This window comes from Lissotriton vulgaris, chromosome 8 (assembly GCF_964263255.1).
Source record: "Lissotriton vulgaris chromosome 8, aLisVul1.2, whole genome shotgun sequence".
Taxonomy (NCBI): domain Eukaryota; kingdom Metazoa; phylum Chordata; class Amphibia; order Caudata; family Salamandridae; genus Lissotriton; species Lissotriton vulgaris.
In genome coordinates this window covers 1,532,547,660-1,532,555,098 of record NC_141696.1, presented here as the reverse complement: position 1 = coordinate 1,532,555,098, position 7,439 = coordinate 1,532,547,660, and the positions used below count along the sequence as shown (strand labels likewise).

General features: G+C 39.2%; 4 non-coding genes across 4 annotated transcripts; all 4 read left to right on the top strand.

Moving 5' to 3' along the window:
• The first annotated feature begins 3,287 nt into the window (after positions 1–3,287).
• On the top strand, positions 3,288–3,360 carry TRNAF-GAA (transfer RNA phenylalanine (anticodon GAA)). The gene has a single exon. It is a non-coding gene; the product is annotated as a tRNA-Phe (tRNA).
• Positions 3,361–4,452: 1,092 nt separating this feature from the next.
• On the top strand, positions 4,453–4,525 carry TRNAF-GAA (transfer RNA phenylalanine (anticodon GAA)). Its single transcript has one exon. It is a non-coding gene; the product is annotated as a tRNA-Phe (tRNA).
• A 2,258-nt stretch (positions 4,526–6,783) lies between these two features.
• On the top strand, positions 6,784–6,856 carry TRNAF-AAA (transfer RNA phenylalanine (anticodon AAA)). Its single transcript has one exon. It is a non-coding gene; the product is annotated as a tRNA-Phe (tRNA).
• Positions 6,857–7,366: 510 nt separating this feature from the next.
• Positions 7,367–7,439, top strand: TRNAF-GAA (transfer RNA phenylalanine (anticodon GAA)). Its single transcript has one exon. It is a non-coding gene; the product is annotated as a tRNA-Phe (tRNA).

The window sequence follows — 7,439 nt, the reverse complement described above, 5'->3', positions numbered from 1 at the left end:
ATATCTCTAACATATAAGTTCAAATATCCAGGTCATGCATCCATTTAGTTAAATGGTTCAAATCAAAGTATGAAGACTACAGCTAGCAGGAGGCCGAAATAGCTCAGTTGGGAGAGCGTTAGACTGAAGATCTAAAGGTCCCTGGTTAAATCCCGGGTTTCGGCACTGTTGAGAGGTTCCTTGTTTCTCACAAAGTAAGTCTTGGAATCAGCTGTAGTACTTTTTTCTCTATCAACATTTTTATCAACTGATCTACAAAATGATCAATTCAACATAGACGTTGCTTTCTGTCCTCCTTTTAAACTTTCTTCCACCTATCTTGCCTTCAGGTTTGACTATGAATGTTTCCCATTTCGTCCTTTTTAGTAAAGTAAACTCTTGTCTGCATCACATTCCACTTCCCCTTGAACACAGATGTCAGTAATCAGATGACATTGCTTACCTACTCATGCCAAATATATCTGGGTAATATAGTGCTAGTCCATTCAGAGTTAAAAAAACAACTACCTAACCTGGATCCCAAAAATGCTATTTACCCATTGCACCAGTTAACTGTGGAATGATACAGGACTCCTTAAAACATATCTCTACCATATGAGGTTAAAAATCAAGGTCCTGCATCTATTTTGTTAAATGGTTCAAATTAAAGTATGAAGACCACAGCTATCAGAAGGCTGAAATAGCTCAGTTGGGAGAGCGTTAGACTGAAGATCTAAAGGTCCCTGGTTCAATTCCGGGTTTCGGCACAGTTGAGAGGTTCCTTGCTTCTAACAAAATAGGTCTTGGAATCAGCTGTAGTACTTTTTCTCTATTCATCAAATTTTTTCCAACTGATCTACAACACAATCAATTTAACATAGACTTTGCTTTATGTCCTCCTTCTAAACTTGCTTCCACCTCTCTTACCTTCAGGTTTGACAATGAATATTTCCCATTTCATGCTTTTTTGTAAAGTAAACTCTTGTCTGCATTACCTTCCACTTCCCATTGAACACAGATGTCAGTAGTCAGATGACATTGCTTACCTACTCATGCCAAATACGTCTGGGTATTATAGTGCTAGTCCATTCGGAGTTAAAAAAAAAATGACCTAACCTGGATCCCAAAAATATTATTTACCCATTGCACCAGTTAACTGCTGAATGATACAGGACTCCTTAAAACATATCTCTAACATATAAGGTCAAATATCCAGGTCATGCATCTATTTAGTTAAATGGTTCAAATGAAAGTATGAAGACTAAAGCTAGCAGCAGGCCGAAATAGCTCATTTGGTAGAGCGTTAGACTGAAGATCTAAAGATCCCTGGTTCAATCCTGGGTTTCGGCACAGTTGAGAGGTTCCTTGCTTCTAACAAAATAGGTCTTGGAATCAGCTGTAGTACTTTTTCTCTATTCATCAAATTTTTTCCAACTGATCTGCAACACAATCAATTTAACATAGACTTTGCTTTATGTCCTCCTTCTAAACTTGCTTCCACCTATCTTACCTTCAGGTTTGACAATGAATATTTCCCATTTCATGCTTTTTTGTAAAGTAAACTCTTGTCTGCATTACCTTCCACTTCCCCTTGAACACAGATGTCAGTAGTCAGATGACATTGCTTACCTACTCATGCCAAATATATCTGGGTAATATAGTGCTAGTCCATTCAGAGTTAAAAAAAGCAACTACCTAACCTGGATCCCAAAAATGCTATTTACCCATTGCACCAGTTAATTGCGGAATGATACAGGACTCCTTAAAACATATCTCTACCATATGAGGTTAAATTTCCAGGTCCTGCATCTATTTTGTTAAATGGTTTAAATTAAAGTATGAAGACCACAGATATTAACAGGCCGAAATAGCTCAGTTGGGAGAGCGTTAGACTGAAGATCTAAAGGTCCCGGGTTTCGGCACAGTTGAGAGGTTCCTTGCTTCTAACAAAATAGGTCTTGGAACCAGCTGTAGTACTTTTTTCTCTATCAACATTTTTATCAACTGATCTACAAAATGATCAATTCAACATAGACTTTGCTTTCTGTCCTCCTTTTAAACTTTCTTCCACCTATCTTGCCTTCAGGTTTGACTATGAATGTTTCCCATTTCGTCCTTTTTTGTAAAGTAAACTCTTGTCTGCATCACATTCCACTTCCCCTTGAACACAGATGTCAGTAGTCAGATGACATTGCTTACCTACTCATGCCAAATATATCTGGGTAATATAGTGCTAGTCCATTCAGAGTTAAAAAAACAACTACCTAGCCTGGATCCCAAAAATGCTATTTACCCATTGCACCAGTTAACTGCGGAATGATACAGGACTTCTTAAAACATATCTCTACCATATGAGGTTAAAAATCCAGGTCCTGCATCTATTTTGTTAACCCCTTCCATGCTGATGACGGAATCGCTCCGTCATCAGCTACAGTTGAGCTGTGCTGATGACGGAGCGGTTCCGTCATGGCCCGGCCGCCGCGCCTGCGCGGCGCTGATTTCGCGCCTGCGCGGGCGTTCTAAAGAGCGGGGCGGGTCATGACGGAACCGCTCCGTCACCAGCACAGCTCAACTGTAGCTGGTGACGGAGCGGTTCTGTCACCAGCATGCGGCGGCCGCGCGGCCGCCCCGCCCCTTTAGCGCTGCGGCGGAATAGCCGCCGCAGCGAAGGGGTTAAATGGTTCAAATTAAAGTATGAAGACGCCAGCTATCAGAAGGCTGAAATAGCTCAGTTGGGAGAGCGTTAGACTGAAGATCTAAAGGTCCCTGGTTCAATCCAGGGTTTCGGCACAGTTGAGAGGTTCCTTGCTTCTAACAAAATAGGTCTTGGAATCAGCTGTAGTACTTTTTCTCTATTCATCGAATTTTTTACAACTGATCTACAACACAATCAATTTAACATAGACTTTTCTTTATGTCCTCCTTCTAAACTTGCTTCCACCTCTCTTACCTTCAGCTTTGACAATGAATATTTCCCATTTCATGCTTTTTTGTAAAGTAAACTCTTGTCTGCATTACCTTCCACTTCGCCTTGAACACAGATGTCAGTAGTCAGATGACATTGCTTACCTACTCATGCCAAATACGTCTCGGTAATATAGTGCTAGTCCATTCGGAGTAAAAAAAAATAAAAAAAAAGGACCTAACCTGGATCCCAAAAATATTATTTACCCATTGCACCAGTTAACTGCTGAATGATACAGGACTCCTTAAAACATATCTCTAACATATAAGGTCAAATATCCAGGTCATGCATCTATTTAGTTAAATGGTTCAAATCAAAGTATGAAGGGTACAGCTAGCAGCAGGCCGAAATAGCTCAGTTGGGAGAGTGTTAGACTGAAGATCTAAAGGTCCCTGGTTCAATCCCAGGTTTCGGCACAGTTGAGAGGTTCCTTGCTTCTAACAACATAGGTCTTGGAATCAGCTGTAGTACTTTTTGTCTATTCATCAAATTTTTTCCAACTGATCTACAACACAATCAATTTAACATAGACTTTACTTTATGTCCTCCTTCTAAACTTGCTTCCACCTATCTTACCTTCAGGTTTGACAATGAATATTTCCCATTTCATGCTTTTTTGTAAAGTAAACTCTTGTCTGCATTACCTTCCACTTCCCCTTGAACACAGATGTCAGCAGTCAGATGACATTGCTTACCTACTCATGCCAAATATATCTGGGTAATATAGTGCAAGTCCATTCAGCGTTACAAAAAACAAATACCTAACCTGGATCCCAAAAATGCTATTTACCCATTGCACCAGTTAATTGCGGAATGATACAGGACTCCTTAAAACATATCTCTACCATATGAGGTTAAAACTCCAGGTCCTGCATCTATTTTGTTAAATGGTTTAAATTAAAGTATGAAGACAACAGATATTAACATGCTGAAATAGCTCAGTTGGGAGAGCGTTAGACTGAAGATCTAAAGGTCCCTGGTTCAATCCCGGGTTTCGGCACAGTTGAGAGGTTCCTTGCTTCTAACAAAATAGGTCTTGGAATCAGCTGTAGTACTTTTTTCTCTATCAACATTTTTATCAACTGATCTACAAAATGATCAATTCAACATAGACTTTGCTTTCTGTCCTCCTTTTAAACTTTCTTCCACCTATCTTGCCTTCAGGTTTGACTATGAATGTTTCCCATTTCGTCCTTTTTTGTAAAGTAAACTCTTGTCTGCATCACATTCCACTTCCCCTTGAACACAGATGTCAGTAGTCAGATGACATTGCTTACCTACTCATGCCAAATATATCTGGGTAATATAGTGCTAGTCCATTCAGAGTTAAAAAAACAACTACCTAACCTGGATCCCAAAAATGCTATTTACCCATTGCACCAGTTAACTGCGGAATGATACAGGACTCCTTAAAACATATCTCTACCATATGAGGTTAAAAATCCAGGTCCTGCATCTATTTTGTTAAATGGTTCAAATTAAAGTATGAAGACCCCAGCTATCAGAAGGCCGAAATAGCTCAGTTGGGAGAGCGTTAGACTGAAGATCTAAAGGTTCCTGGTTCAATCCCGGGTTTCGGCACAGTTGAGAGGTTCCTTGCTTCTAAAGAAATAGGTCTTGGAATCAGCTGTAGTACTTTTTCTCTATTCATCAAATTATTTCCAACTGATCTACAACACAATCAATTTAACATAGACTTTGCTTTATGTCCTCCTTCTAAACTTGCTTCCACCTCTCTTACCTTCAGGTTTGACAATGAATATTTCCCATTTCATGCTTTTTTGTAAAGTAAACTCTTGTCTGCATTACCTTCCACTTCCCCTTGAACACAGATGTCAGTAGTCAGATGACATTGCTTACCTACTCATGCCAAATATATCTGGGTAATATAGTGCTAGTCCATTCAGAGTTAAAAAAACAACTACCTAACCTGGATCCCAAAAATGCTATTTACCCATTGCACCAGTTAATTGCGGAATGATACAGGACTCGTTAAAACATATCTCTACCATATGAGGTTAAAAATCCAGGTCCTGCATCTATTTTGTTAAATGGTTTAAATTAAAGTATGAAGACCACAGCTATAAGCAGGCTGAAATAGCTCAGTTGGGAGAGCGTTAGACTGAAGATCTAAAGGTCCCTGGTTCAATCCCGGGTTTCGGCACAGTTGAGAGGTTTCTTGCTTCTAACAAAATAGGTCTTGCAATCAGCTGTAGTACTTTTTTCTTTATCAACATTTTTATCAACTGATCTACAAAATGATCAATTCAACATAGACTTTGCTTTCTGTCCTCCTTTTAAACTTTCTTCCACCTATCTTGCCTTCAGGTTTGACTATGAATGTTTCCCATTTCGTCCTTTTTTGTAAAGTAAACTCTTGTCTGCATCACATTCCACTTCCCCTTGAACACAGATGTCAGTAGTCAGATGACATTGCTTACCTACTCATGCCAAATATATCTGGGTAATATAGTGCTAGTCCATTCAGAGTTAAAAAAACAACTACCTAACCTGGATCCCAAAAATGCTATTTACCCATTGCACCAGTTAACTGCGGAATGATACAGGACTCCTTAAAACATATCTCTACCATATGAGGTTAAAAATCCAGGTCCTGCATCTATTTTGTTAAATGGTTCAAATTAAAGTATGAAGACCCCAGCTATCAGAAGGACGAAATAGCTGAGTTGGGAGAGAGTTAGACTGAAGATCAAAAGGTCCCTGGTTCAATCCCGCGTTTCGGCACAGTTGAGAGGTTCCTTGCTTCTAACAAAATAGGTCTTGGAATCAGCTGTAGTACTTTTTCTCTATTCATCAAATTTTTTCCAACTGATCTACAACACAATCAATTTAACATAGAATTTGCTTTATGTCCTCCTTCTAAACTTGCTTCCACCTCTCTTACCTTCAGGTTTGACACTGAATATTTCCCATTTCATGCTTTTTTGTAAAGTAAATTCTTGTCTGCATTACCTTCCACTTCCCCTTGAACACAGATGTCAGTAGTCAGATGACATTGCTTACCTACTCATGCCAAATACGACTGGGTAATATAGTGCTAGTCCATTCGGAGTTAAAAAAAAAAGAATGACCTAACCTGGATCCCAAAAATAGTATTTACCCATTGCACCAGTTAACTGCTGAATGATACAGGACTCCTTAAAACATTTCTCTAACATATAAGGTCAAATATCCAGGTCATGCATCCATTTAGTTAAATGGTTCAAATCAAAGTATGAAGACTACAGCTAGCAGCAGGCCGAAATAGCTCAGTTGGGAGAGCGTTAAACTGAAGATCTAAAGGTCCCTGGTTAAATCCCGGGTTTCGGCACTGTTCAGAGCTTCCTTGTTTCTCACAAAGTAAGTCTTGGAATCAGCTGTAGTACTTTTTTCTCTATCAACATTTTTATCAACTGATCTACAAAATGATCAATTCAACATAGACGTTGCTTTCTGTCCTCCTTTTAAAATTTCTTCCACCTATCTTGCCTTCAGGTTTGACTATGAATGTTTCCCATTTCGTCCTTTTTTGTAAAGTGAACTCTTGTCTGCATCACATTCCACTTCCCCTTGAACACAGATGTCAGTAGTCAGATGACATTGCTTACCTACTCATGCCAAATATATCTGGGTAATATAGTGCTAGTCCATTCAGAGTTAAAAAAACAACTACCTAACCTGGATCTCAAAAATGCTATTTACCCATTGCACCAGTTAACTGCGGAATGATACAGAACTCCTTAAAACATATCTCTACCATATGAGGTTAAAAATCCAGGTCCTGAATCTATTTTGTTAAATGGTTCAAATTAAAGTATGAAGACCCCAGCTATCAGAAGGCCGAAATAGCTCAGTTGGGAGAGGGTTAGACTAAAGATCTAAAGGTCCGTGGTTCAATCCTGGGTTTCGGCACAGTTGAGAGGTTCCTTGCTTCTCACAAAATAGGTCTTGGAATCAGCTGTAGTACTTTTTCTCTATTCATCAAATTTTTTCCAACTGATCTACAACACAATCAATTTAACATAGACTTTGCTTTATGTCCTCCTTCTAAACTTGCTTCCACCTATCTTACCTTCAGGTTTGACAATGAATATTTCCCATTTCATGCTTTTTTGGAAAGTAAACTCTTGTCTGCATTACCTTCCACTTCCCCTTGAACACAGATGTCAGTAGTCAGATGACATTGCTTACCTACTCAGGCAAAATACGTCTGGGTAATATAGTGCTAGTCCATTCAGAGTTAAAAAAACAACGACCTAACCTGGATCCCAAAAATGCTATTTACCCATTGCACCAGTTAATTGCGGAATGATACAGGACTCCTTAAAACATATCCCTACCATATGAGGTTAAAACTCCAGGTCCTGCATCTATTTTGTTAAATGGTTTAAATTAAAGTATGAAGACCACAGATATTAACAGGCCGAAATAGCTCAGTTGGGAGAGCGTTAGACTGAAGATCTAAAGGTCCCTGGTTCAATCCCGGGTTTCGGCA